Source organism: Chiloscyllium plagiosum, chromosome 3 (assembly GCF_004010195.1).
Source record: "Chiloscyllium plagiosum isolate BGI_BamShark_2017 chromosome 3, ASM401019v2, whole genome shotgun sequence".
Classification (NCBI taxonomy): Eukaryota; Metazoa; Chordata; class Chondrichthyes; order Orectolobiformes; family Hemiscylliidae; genus Chiloscyllium; species Chiloscyllium plagiosum.
In genome coordinates, this window is record NC_057712.1 from 23078528 (window position 1) to 23092452 (window position 13925).

At 42.3% G+C, this 13925-nt stretch overlaps 1 protein-coding gene across 11 annotated transcripts in view; it reads left to right on the forward strand.

Moving 5' to 3' along the window:
* Positions 1-13925, forward strand: part of LOC122541729 (myelin transcription factor 1-like protein) — a 438359-nt gene that overhangs the window by 88913 nt on the left and 335521 nt on the right. For 8 of the 11 annotated variants that reach the window (XM_043678643.1, XM_043678627.1, XM_043678668.1 and 5 more), the window contains one exon: positions 6071-6186. The gene's annotated coding sequence lies outside the window, so the exon portion shown is untranslated. Of the gene's footprint in view, positions 1-5802; positions 5979-6070; positions 6187-7863; positions 8048-13925 lie in introns of those variants that run through there. The other 3 variants (XM_043678679.1, XM_043678690.1, XM_043678635.1) reach the window with 3 other exon arrangements.

Genomic DNA, 13925 nt, shown 5'->3' on the forward strand with positions numbered 1-13925 from the left:
TCGGTATATAAATAGTAAAGGGGTAAAAAGAAGGAAGCTAATTAGGGATCAGTACACATGGAAACAGAGACATGGCTTAGGTCTTAATACTTTGAATCTGTCTTTATCAAGATAGTAGATGCTGTCCAGGTCATGGTGCCAAATGAGGAAATGTAATCAGTAGAAGGGTTTAAAACCTGTAAGGAAAACATACTGCATGGACTGTCAGTTGTTTAATTTGCCACAGCCTCAGAACCAGATGAAATGCATTCAAGGATAAAGTTAAATTTTCCTAAGTTCTTTCAGGTCATAGGGATGTTCTTTCATTAGAGAGAGAGAGAGAGTGGGGGGGACTGGTGGTGGTTTAACCTGAGGGTCGCCATGCTTCAGGCAAGGTTGAGTCACTTCAGCTATCACCTCAGCTGGTGCAGAAATTGAATCCATGTTGTTGGCATTACTCTACATTGCAAACGAGCCATCCAGGTAACTGACGCTTCATCCATGGATACCGAAGTACCGTAAACGAGAGTGAAAATTGCAGAGGCATAGACAAAATTTTTGTTTTCCTTAGATTCAGCGATGGTACCAGATGATTGGAGAATTGCAAACATCATACCCTGTTCAAAAAAGGGTTTAAGGGTATGCCCAGCAATTACAGGCCAAACAGTTTAATTTTGGTAGAGGGAAACTTCTCGAAACAGTAAGTCAGAATAGGATTAGCAATCACACAGACAAATGTGGCTTAATTAATGAGAGCCAGCATGGATGTTTTAAGGGAAAATCATGTTTAACTGACCTGCTAGAGTTTATTGAAGAAACAACAGAGAGTATTGATGAGAGTAATACTGTTGATGTGGTGTACATAGACATCTGAAAGGCATTTGATACAGTAATGTATCAAAATTGAGCTCATGAAGTAAGAAGGACATGTAGCAGTGGAGAAATGAAATAGACTGTGGGATAGGAAACACAGAGTGATGGTTCATGGATATTTTCTGAGCTGAAGGAATTTTTGTCATAGAATTCTTCACGTAGTGGTATTGGAGCCCTTGCTTCCCCTATATAGAAATGGTCTAGAATTGGGACAGTTCCAAAGCTTCCAAAACTTGGAAGCCTTGTAAACAGTGAGAAGGACAGTGTAGGACTTAAAAAAGACATTGACTAGTTGACGGAGAGAGCAGACAAATGGCAGATGGATTTCTGTGTGAAGAAGTGTGAGGTGATATATTTTGATCAAAAGAACATGGAGACACAGTCTATTATACAGCATACTATTCTAAAGGGTATGCAGGAGAAAAGAGACCTGGGTGTATGTATGCGTAAGACATTAAACATGGTAGAACAGTTGGGGAGGTGGTGGAGAGAGAGAAAGAGAGAGTGAGGGAGAGAGTAGGTGAGGATGTTGGAGAGTCAGTGTCGAAAAGTATGGCACTGGAAAAGCACAGCAGGGCAGGTAGCATCCAAGGAGCAGGAGAGTCAACATTTCAGACATAAGCCCTTCATCAGGAATGAGACAATTCGAGAGAGCAGTTAGTAAAGTGCATATATCCTTAGCCTTATTAATATGTATAAGAACATTGAAATTATGTTGAATTTGTGGAAGACACTGGTTCCAGGGGTGAGAAATTTCAGTTATGAAGATAGATTGGGTAAGTTGAGATTGTTTCCTTTGGAGAGGTGAAAGTAAGAAAATATTTGATAGAAGCTTTAAAATCATCTGGGGGGTGGGGTGGGGGGGTGGGCTGCAATGTGCAGACAGGGAGAAACTATTCCCACTCAGAATAGAATCAAAACAAAATAGCACAGATTTAAAATAATTGGCAAAAGAAGTAAATGCAATGTGAGAAGAACTGTTTTCACACAGTGAGTAGTTAGTGTCTGAAATGTACTGCCCAGAAATGTGGTGCAGGCAGGTTTAATTTGAGGCATTCAAGAGTGCATGAAATGTACAGGGCTACAGGGAAGTGATAGGCAAGTAGCACATGTCATGATACACAGTCAGATAGGAACTGCAGACACAGTGGACCGAATGACCTCCTTCTACACTGTAGGCATTCTATAATCCTTCTCTAACAGCACTATGGGCATACCAAGACCAACACTACCTGCACCAGTTTAAGAATTTTTCCTTTAATGAGTTCTCAAGGGCAATTAAAGAATGGCAATCAATGCTGGTCTTGCTAGTAGTCCAATAATGAATAGGACAAAGATTTGACTAAACTGTGCACTTATGTACTGAGGTCTCTCTACTTCCTTGAAAACTTATCATTTAAGTTGTGTTTCCTTTTCCACCCTACTTGGAAGTGGAACACTTTCACATTTTTCACTTGAACTGCAGCTGCCACCTGTTTGGTGATCTCTTTAGGTTTTCCATCATTCTCATCACAATTCAACCATGTTAGCAAATGTTCATATTGTTCCACTGGGCAGATTCTTGTGGAGGTGTTGGTCTCGCCTGCTGGGAGGAGAACTGGTGCAAAACATTGTGGGGAAGGCGTGATGAACCATATGCCTATGAGGCTGTGGCAAGTCAACTAGTGGTTATTCCCCTGAAATAAAGACCCCAGAGATGGAAAATTTGTCTGGTGAGAGCTGCTAGCCAAAAGTCTACCTATACAGGTAGTACCTACCTTCTGGGTTCCAAGTTCATCACCTACAAAAGTAGAAGATCTCAGCCTCCTCTGTGTACTCTGCATCATTGGTGCAATAGAAAATTTTAAGTTGCCCCTGCAACCCCACCCCCCCCCCCCACCCCCAACCCCCAAAGCAGACCTCTGTGAAACATAAAATCTGGAATTAAAAACTGATCTAAGGGCAGCAATGTATTGTTTTAAAAACCCAGCTGATTAGGTAATGGTGCTCACAGATGATTACGCCTGGCCTAACATACATGTGACTCCAGACCCACAGCAATGCAGTTGACTCTTTGTTGTCCTCTCAAATGTCCAAGAAAGCCAAAGGGTAGTTCAAAGGGCAATGAGAGCTGTGGAAAAAATGTTAACCTTGCCAACAACTTTCACATATGAGAAAAAAAATCCGTCAGCTATTGTCCTATTGTGTACATTATCTAGCTTGGAAACTTTTAGTGTGCATTTTGAAAATTATTTAAAGCTCATCTACGAATTTCTTTCGTAACTTATTTCTAAAGTGAAGAGATATGGTGAACATGTTCTGTTGATTCTCTGTACTGATTAGCCCTAGTGTTTAATAGTTTCAACTTGTATTTTAGAGTATTTCAGTTTACCAACAATTGAATTCAAGTTAACTGGGCATTGATTTCTAGGCATAGCTGTGTTTTCTTTTGAAAAAAGGGAAATAATATTTCTCCATGTCTCATGTTATGCACATATATGATCAAGGCCTCTTTTATTTTGTCAAAGGTTTCTTTGGTTGCTAATGTTCCATTTCACTGCAAATTTCCCTCCTTCATCTTTTAGCAGCCCAGGACCTACCTACACCCCAGCATCTGCTGCTACTATCAGTACAAGATCTGCTTACCACCAGTGTGGCCATAGAGAAATTTTTTTATTCATTCCAATATCATTTGCCCCATCTAATGTTCGAAACTCAATGACACTATTCAAAGAAGACCAATTGAATTCTCCTGGTATTCTAGCTAATTATCTATCAGTCAACATCATTCCGCTTTTTTGGGAGGGGCAGACTCAATGAATAGATGACTTTCTCTCACTCCCTTGTTTTAAGTGTCGTGGCAGGAAGCAGCATAACATAAATAAAACCAGGTACAAAGGAACATACCTATCTATATTAGAGATGCAATTTGTGGTAACTATTTGTGGAAGATGAGCATGATAATAAGAATCTTTAATATAAGCAACTGATAGCTAAAACATATTTTTCTTAAATGTAAAGTGACATATAGGTTCAGAAAAAAAGCTATACTTCTGTGTCTGCTAAAACTGGCAGAGCTTGTGGACAGTCTTTAATCCTACTGTATCAGGCAGCAGCTGATGGTTAATTGTCCTCAGTGACATTCATTTTGCTGTGGTGCTATTTAAAACAAAAACTCATTACAGAAGGCCATCTCTTTTTGGATGGGGCGGGGGAATGGGAGCTGGTCTTTTAAGTCCCAACTACAGAATAAAACAGAAAATGGATATTTTTTTCTATCATTTATGGAACAGCAGAAGCATGTTCAAAGTTTAATTCCTTGAAGCAGATAAGGTCATTTTTTTTCAGGCAAGTTAAAATATTCTGCTGTCTTGATGTATAATTAGTCAAAGTAATGAATTAATTAAAAATAACTTTTCATCCTATATTTGAGGCAGTGTAACCTAACTTTTGTGATTGGTACCAGAAAAGCATCATGACCACTGCAGTTGAAAACAGTCTATTACAAATGAGACATGCCTATTTTTTTTGTCTGGCCAGAGGCTTTTTGTTCTTTCTTGTGGGCCCAAGCCTCGTTTTCTCATTTCTGCTGCTCATCAATACAAAACTGATTTGACGCTGAGCTGTATAATAATAAGCCTTTCACCAGCCAGGCCTGACACTTGCCTTGTAATTAAGGCCTTGATAGTTGTGTTGATGGGAAATGAAAGAAAATGGCCTTGTTCTCATTCCAGAGAATGATTGCTGGTTCTGGTACTCACCTGAATTCGACCCATTCTGCATTGTGAACATGATTGCTGAAGTGTCAATAATTGCAGCACAGGCAGATGACATTTTCACAAAGCATGCTCCCCACTATTCCAAAGGGAGTTTGCAGAATATTTGTCTGTGAAGCTCATCAAACATGTATTTAAAAATGCCTCTTTAAAAATAGGGGTGTAGGCAAATCACAAATACTAAAACTCTCCTTAACCCTGTACTTGAAAACATTAATCTTGTGGTAGACATTTTATTCACTCTCCACCTCCCCCACCACCGGAAAGAAACATCAGTGATAACGTGTGTAAGAGATGTGACCGTATGCAACTCCTAAAACGTTTCTACCCGCTGTGGTTGCTCCATATTTTACACAACACCCTTGAGTCCAAATGGAAATAGCACCAAAATGCATTGACTGGTCATGGATAATTAACAGTTTGGATTATTAAAGCAGTTGTTCGGAGAGGAAATTTGAAAGATGGAACAGTAAATCTGCAGCCCTGTCCTAACTTTTTGTTCAGTTTTGATTCATTTGCGATAGTCCCGAAATAAACAATGACTGTCAAATCGCTGGTGCGGATTGAGTCTGTCTGTGGCTGCTGTCCTAGGTGCTGAAACACAAATGCACGCTCTTCTCATGGAAGACGGCAGGAGGAACAACATTTCTAACAGCTGCAGCCGACAAAAATAAATTAGATTTAACCTGAGTACTGTTTCATTTTAATGAAGAATAGAAAGATAGTTCCACCAAAATTTGCAATTGTTGTGAGATAAACAGCTTATTTTTAGAGGATGCCTATTCCAAGATTTCTGTTTAGATTTTAGAAAGATGGTTTCCTGCTTGAACAAAAGGATGAGAATGAAAATAATAATTTTACAGCAGATATTGACTAAACATGTAAGTAACAAAGTGTGAAGTTCAAAGTAGAAGCCTTGAAAATATCGTCCTTCTAGCCTTGAATATTTATCTGCACAATCTAAAAAAACTAACTTATTTCTGACAGATTACTACGCAAAATAAGGGTTACTTCGTTGGATTTTTATATCGTAGCAAGCAGGGTTAAATAATACTTGGAAGTGATTTTGTTCCTTTCAAATCTGCAGTGGTGCTTTCAAGCTATTAGGAGATTTATGGTAGAGCAGCTCTCCTGTGGATGCTGATTTTAGCTGATTATAAACACCGTGCCAGGCCCCCAAGGGTCCCTTCATTTTCCTGACACACTTGACTGCTGCCCCATTAACACTTCGTCTGTTATTGCAATATACCAATTTTAATTAGTATCATTGAATTTGGAGCTTGACGTGAAAATAATGCAGTATATATTTTTTTGTTACAAAAAAGATGTGACTTCTTCTACTACCATTCCTTTTTACTGGAAACAAAAGAAGTAAATACACTGTATTTTTTATAATTCCTTTCTGTTTGGTTTTTACACACTGTTTTCCTGGTTTGGATTTTATCTTCTCTCATTTTCCATAGAAAATGAATTCAGAAGAAAACTGGTGAATCGGCAGGCGTGGAATCACAGCTGTTGTAACAGGCTCAGAAGAGCAAAGTGTGGACCAAAGAAAATTCACGTCACCAAACGACTTCAGGTACAGAACCATAAAATGAAAGCTCTATTTGGAGACTTTGAACATTAGAGTTTTCCTCATCTTCTTCAGTCTTTTCTTTCAATTCGTTTAAAAAAAGTGATTACTGACTGATTTTTGTAATATCTGCTTTGCTCTTTCATGAGTATTCACAGAAATCCCTGTTTCGATTTGTGGTAAAAGGCCTCATTTGGCATTCAGTTAGATCATGCACATACTGATCTAGTTGCTGAAGAACCTTAATCCAAAATAGAATGAGGCACTACAGAATCAGCAGCAGTACTTTGATAAGAAAGGAAGCTAGATAAATTGAAAAACCAGAACAAGATGAGAAGGGGAAAAAGGAAATCACAAACCTCTCTATCTAGTTTGCTTTTTTTTTGAAATCAGTAGTGATTGTGCAGTGATGCTTTCAGATATAGTAGGCATTCAATTTAGTATTTTAACCATTATTCAGACATACAGGTTTTTGGCTGTTATTACTTTCAGTTGCAATTTTAAGGAGATGTGGAAATTATACCTTTAAAAAATGAAGTATCTAATGCATTTATGTGGATGAAGATTATAAGAGAATATAAAATTTAAATCAAAAAATCCCCAAGCAATGATGTTTCAGTGAAATCAGTAACCAAGTGGTTAATAACAATCACATACTCATGCTTGAGAAAGCAATGTAGCATTTCTGTTGCTAGACAGGAAAATCCCAAGCAATGCTGCTTAGCAGGGCAGTTGCAAAGACCTCCTTGCAATGTAAATAATGTCTGCAATATTAAAACATTACCAAACTCTATTGAAAAGAGGGTAGAGAAAAAAAGGTTGTGTGCCATGAATAAATTAGCTGTTGTATCTGGGAACATCAATAATTTCATAAAACATCCCTGCTTCTAGAATGGGCTTAGTATTATTTAATATGCAATGCAACTAAAATGTTTTCTTGCTGTGAATTGTGTTCATTTTCACTGGCGTCTCCTTTTTCCTTGTCTGCTGTGGTCTTGTTCTTTTGAAGTAAGCTGCTAAGGAAGGAAATGTCATTATGAAATGTCTGGTGCATCAAGAACGGCAGCTTATTGTTCTATTTTTCAGGTGATCTGTCCCAGTCTCTCGAGTATTTGGGTTGCTCATAATTTGAATCATAGTTAACACATCCTTCGTTGGGAAATTTAGTAAATGCACCATCTTGATGTGGTATTTAGACATGTAGTCAGAGAAAGCCCAGGGTTCATGACCACAGAGAGAGCATTGCAGCAACTCTGCATGCAGTAGAGGAAAACTGGGGAAGCGTTCTGCTTTTGTCTGCCATCCAGCAATGCCTGCTGGAAACGTGTGCTAATGCCAACTGTGCAAAAGACTAGGCACAGCTATGCTGTACAATTTGATCAAGTAATCATGCTATACTCGATCTCTACCTGTGAATACAAGCGAGAGGCTTGACAGGAATAGACTTGCTGGTCGAACAGTATTTCAGTGTGCCCTGTAGTATTAAAGGCAAACAGAAAATTAACACACAGAAACATAAAGAGCTATTTAGAGTTGCTTTAAAAAAAATCACATCACATCTGACATTGATGGGTCTGTTAACTGATAAAATTCTCAGTATCAAATACAGCCCATTGCTTTTATATCTTGGGGAAGAAGGAATGATCTTAGAACTTGAATTGCATTTGTGACATGCCTTGGCAGGAATGCAAGAGAAGTTCTGGTCCACCAGTGTGAATGCATAGCAGAAATGGATTGAAATGGACAATGAATATTTCTATGGCAGCCCATACTTGCATTTTTCATCATTGAATAGAATGCCCCAAGGTAAAGCAAAGCTCAGTACATCAGTGTGGATGCTAATACCTTACTGAAGAATGATCTTCTGGTAAGTATTGGTTTATTTTACTGTCTTGAAAAATTAATTACTTTTTTTAACTCTCCTGCGTGTGTCTTTACCTTAATTCCTTTCCATTGATGGGTGCCTGACAAAAAAGGCCATTGCCAATCTCATTCTCGGGTCATAACTGTGTGAAATGGAACATCACTGATAGACTTCCCCATTTGGAAACAATCCTGACTGAAAGCAGTTCTGTATGGATCACATCAAAGAAGGTCATGAACTAGTTAGGCCAACTGGAGATGAATCAGTTCTGTTGGGGGTCATGGTCTTGGGCTGGGAGGTGATCAGAGGCCGAATGAGGAAAACGGTGCTCTTGGGGAGGTGGGAAGAATGGAAATTACAGGCCTACAAGGAGAGGGTGAACCAAGAAACCTTGGATGGATCGGGAGTGAAGCAGAGACTAACAGTAAAAGTTGGCATTCTCATGTGGGTTGTCCACATGGCATTTTTGGATTCAAAAGGTGAGTCAAGAGCTATGTCTCCTGTGCCAGCAGCCCTTCAGCTACGTTTAGACCCAGAGTCTCATAAAACTAAGTCATCTAGCATTCAGTTTCAACAAGTGAATTCAAATGAGACTTGCCTGTTAAATTTAAAGTGACTACCTGCCATCTGTGAGCATTCTGGCTGTCTGCCATCCCAATCGCATATCTGATAAAACTGGAAATGGGTGGGTTGGGGGTGGATTGGATTCAGGTTACAGATCTTTATGAACTCACACCCAGTCCAATCCTTTCTGAGAGTCAGTCATAAACTTATTGGTGCCCTTGCAATGTCAAACAAGAATCCTACATCATCCGTTTTATTGCTTCTGGCTGGTCCACTCCTCACCATCCAAGGTTTCTTGGTTCACCCTCTTCTTAGGCCTGTGATTTCCATTCTGTCACCTCCCCAGGAGCACCCCTCTCCAAAATTGGCCTTTGATCACCTCCCATTACCAAGGATCATGACACTCAACAGAATTGATTCACCTCCAGTTGGCCTGTAGATCTAACCAGTCCGATGACTTTGTTCGATCTGATCACAGCACAACTGCTCCCTGTCAGTCAGGGTTATTTTAAAAAAGGAAACCTGTCAGTAAGGTTGCATGTTACACAGTTAAGTCTCTACAGGCTTCAAATTAAACTGACTTTTGGGTTTTCTGTGCTCTACTGCCCAGCTCCTCCCTTAAGGAAACAAGTTGAATTCCATCAGCATCATCACCGCTCCCCCACCAGTTCCCTCACTCCCACTGTGGAGAAATATGTGCCTTCTGCTTAGCATCCCTTATTGGTCAGGAATTAACACTTTATTGCTTCTATGCCCAAATATTTTGTCAGACTGCTCTGTGTCTTGTGGCTAATGTAACTTTCTATTTTATTTCTTCCTGTTTTGACTGTTGTCTCCGGTTTGATCAGCCACTTCAGCACAGAATCAAACCTGGACTCTGCTGTACAAGATAGCCACGCAGTACATCACAGAGTGTGCAAAGTCATTGACTAATCTACTTTTTAAAAATAAGATATTGTGAAATGCAAATATATTAGTTTTCAAGAAGCATATACTTTTTAAAATGTCTCTTTGCTCGGACAACTGGAGCTTTCAAGCAATAGAGTTGTGCTCAGTAAGCGTATCGAGGGATGTGGAGTTGAAGTGCAGGTCAGCCAGAACATAATTGAATGTAAGAGCAGACCCGAGGGGCTGAGTGGCCTACTTCTGTTCCTAATGTACCTATATTAGTTGGGTACTTGGGGTCATGTATTATCTATGGCAACTGGAACAATCAAAGTTCTCACTCCCAAACCTTTGCAAATGCTGTCAGGTAATGTGTAAGAATAGGCCAGCCATTGGTCAGTCTTCAATTTTCTCCCTGTTTCTGACTTTTACTCTGCATTAATGATGTAATAGAGCCAACTTTGTTTTCATTATCACCCTGTTTTGTTGACAGACATGGAGAGGTAGTAAGACCAAAATCACTCTGTAGTACTGAGATTGCAATTCCGTTCTGACTGCTCTCCGCTGTAGTGTGATTTTTAAGTAGGGTGGAAAAAAAACACAAGGTAATCTCACTGTAACTAGGCAGGAACACCACTTGTCAGTGACCTGTTGTAATTTCAGTGTTCTAATGGGCAGTAAACATTTTGCGTAAATCCACCTGTGTGGTGAGGCGTTTTTTTGTATTCATTTGAGGGCTGTGGGCTTTGTTGGCTGGACAGCATTTATTGCCTATCCCTAGTTGCCCTTGAGAAGGTGGTGGTGAGCTGCCTCTTTGAACCGCTGCAGTCCACCTGGTGACCAAAAGGCAGTGGGAGGCGACAATTAAATGCCCTAGGTTAGTTCTTGAAATGATTTTCTGTATGGGGCTCAAGGAACTCTTCCTGACCAAGCAAAAATTACTCTGCTTGTTGCTGGGCGCTGTTGATCTTCCCTTGTGATAACATGGTGTATCTCTCTGAATTAAGTACAATTGGGTTTGTTCCACCGAGATGCTGCTGGATGTCCTGCACCTCACCTCCACCTGATTGGTGGGCTGCTTTGACCAATGTACAGGGCCACACAAAGATTAACTCCAATTGGTCTAAAATTAAAAATGTTTAACAATTCTCTTGTGGGATATGGTGACCTCTGGCATGACAGGTATTTATTGCCCATCCCGAATTGCTTTTGAGAAGGTGATGGTGAGCCACCTTCTTGAACCGCTGCAGTGCATTTGCTGCAGGTTGACCCACAATGCCATTGGAGAGGAGATTCCTGCATTTTGAACCAGTGAAGGAATGGTAATATATTTTGTGGTTTGGAGGAGAACTTGCAGGTTGTGGTATTCATGTATCTCATAGTCATACAGCATGGAACCAGACCCTTTGGTCCAACCAGGAGAAAGGGAGGACTGCAGATGCTGGAGGTAAGAGTTGAGAGTGTGTTGCTGGAAATGCACAGCAGGTCAGGCAGCATCCGAGGAGCAGGAGAATCAACGTTTTGGGGCCAGAGCCCTTCACCAGGAATGAGGATGGGAGCCTTGGGGATGGAGAGATAAATTGGAGGGGGTGGGCTGGGAAGAAGATAGCTAAGAGTGCAATAGGTGGGTGGAGATAGGGTAAAGGTGATAGGTCGGAGAGGAGGATGAAGTGGATAAGTGGGAAGAAAGATTGACAGATGGGACAGGTCTTGAGGATGGTGCTGAGCTGGCTGATTGGAACTGGGGTAAGGTGGGGGGAGGGGAAATGAGGAAACTGGTGAAGTCCACTGATGCCCTTAGGTTGAAGGGTCCCGAGGCGGAAGATAAGGCATTCTTCCTCCAGGCGTTGGGTGGTAAGGGAGCGGCGATGGAGGATGCCCAAGACCTGCATGTCCTCGGCAGAGTGGGAGGGGGAGTTGAGATGTTGGGCCACGGGACGGTGGGGTTGATTGGTACGGGTGTCCCAGAGATGTTCCCTAAAGGGCTCTGCGAGGAGGCATCCAATCTCCACAATGTGAAGGAGACCGCATCGGGAGCAACGGATACAATAAATGATGTGTGGAAGTGCAGGTGAAACTTTGATAAATGTGGAAGGCTCCTTTGGGGCCTTGAATGGAGGTGAGGGAGGAGATGTGGGCACAGGTTTTGCAATTCCTACGGAGGCAAGGGAGGGTGCCAGGAAGGGAGGATAGCTTGTTAGGGGGCTTGGACCTGACCAGCTAGTCACGGAGGAAATGATCTTTGCAGAAAGCGGATAGGGTTGGGGAGGGAAATATATCCCTGGTGGTGGGGTCCATTTGTAGGTGGCAGAAATGTCGGCAGATGATCAATTTATGTGGACATTGGTAGGGTGGAAGGTGAGGACCAGGGGTGATTCTGTCCTTGTTGTGGTTGGAAGGGTGGGGTTTGAGAGCGGAGGTGCGTGATGTGGACGAATGCGTTGGAGGGCATCTTCAACCACGTGGGAGGGGAACTTTCGGTCTTGAAAGAAGGAGGATATCTGGTGTGTTCTGTTGTGGAACTGGTCCTCCTGAGAGCAGATATGGTGAAGGCAGAGGAATTGGGAATACGCAATGGCATTTTTGCAGGAAGTAGGGTGAGAGTAAGTGTATCCAGGTAGCTGTGGTAGTTGGCGGGTTTATAAAAAAAGGCAGTGTTTAGTCGGTCCTCGTGGATGGAGATGGAGAGGTCTAGGAAGGGGAGGGAGGTGTCAGAGATGGTCCAGGTGAATTTGAAGTTGTGGGGGAATGTGTTGGTGAAGTTGATGAACTGTTCGACCTCCTCCTGAGAGCATGAGGTGGCACCGATGCAGTCATCAATGTAATGGAGGAAGAGGTGGGGAGTGGTGCTGGTGTAACTCTGGAAGATGGACCATTCTACATAACCGACAAAGAGACAGGCATAGCTGGGGGCCATGCGGGTGACCATCCTACCCCTTTCATCTGGAGAAAGTGGGAGGATTGGAAGGAGAAATTGTTGAGGGTGAAGACCAGTTCAGCAAAATGAATAAGAGTGTCAGTTGAAGAATACTGGTGGGGACATCAGGAGAGGAAGACACCGAGGGCTTGGAGGTCCTGGTCATGGTAGGTGGAGGTGTAGAAGGATTGGATGTCCATGATGAAGATGAGGCATTGGGGGCCAGGGAAACGGAAGTCTTGGAGGAGGTCAAGGGCGTGGGTGGTGTCCCGAACGTATGCGGGGAGTTCCTGGACCGGGGGGATGGGACAGTATCATTGTAGGTGAAGGTAAGTTCGGTGGGGCAGGTGTAGGCTGAGACGATAGGTCGGTCAGGGTAGTCAGGCTTGTGGATCCTGGGTAGGAGGTAGAATCAGGCGGTTCAATCATCCCATGCCAACCATAATCCCGAACTAAACTTAGGTGGCACGGTGGCACAGTGGTTAGCACTGCTGTCTCACACCACCAGGGTCCCAGGTTCAATTCCAGCTTTGGGCAACTGCCTGTGTGGAGTTTGCACATTCTCCCCGTGTCTGTGTGGGTTTCCTCCGGGTCCTCCTTCTTTCAAGACCAAAAGTTCCCCTCCCATGTGGTTGAAGATGCCCTCCCACAATCCAAAGATGTGCAGGTCAGGTGAATTGGCCATGCTAAATTGCCCATACTGTTAGGGAAATGGTTCTGGGTTGGTTACTCTTTAGAGGGTCTAGTTGAGCCGAAGGGCCTGTTTCCACACTGTAGGTAATTTAATCTAATCCCACCTGCCTGTGCTTGGCCTATATCCTATCAAGGTGAGCACTTTGGGGACAGTGACCACAATTCGGTGACCTTTACTCTAGTGATGGAGAGGGATAAGTGTGCACTACAGGGCAAGAGTTATAGATGGGGGCAGGGAAATTATGATGCTGTGAGGCATGACTTAGGATGTGTGGCCTGGAAAAGTAAGCTTCAAGGCAAGGGTGTAATTGATATGTGGAGCTTGTTCAAGGAGCAACTATTGAGTGTCCTTGATAAGTATGTGCCCGTCAGGCAGGGAGGAAAGGATCGTGTGAGGGAGCCGTGGTTTAATAAGGAATTGGAATCCCTTGTTAAATGGAAGAGGGCGGCCTATGTAAAGATGAGGCGTGAAGGTTCAATTGGGGCGATTGAGAGTTATAAGGTAGCCAGGAAGGACCTGAAGAGAGAGCTAAGAGCAGCAAGGAGGGGACATGAAAAGTCCTTAGTTGGTAGGATTAGGGAAAACCCCAAGGCTTTCTATAGGTATGTCAGGAATAAAAGAATGACTAGGGTAGGAATAGGTCCAGTCAAGGATAGTAGTGAGAAGTTGCGTGTGGAGGCTGAAGAGAGTGGGGAGACACTGAATGAATACTTTTCAACAGTATTCAATCAGGAACAGGACATTATTGTCAATGTGAATACTGAGTCACAATTAAGTAGAATGGATGACTTTGAGGTATGTAGAGAAGAGGTGCTGGAAAT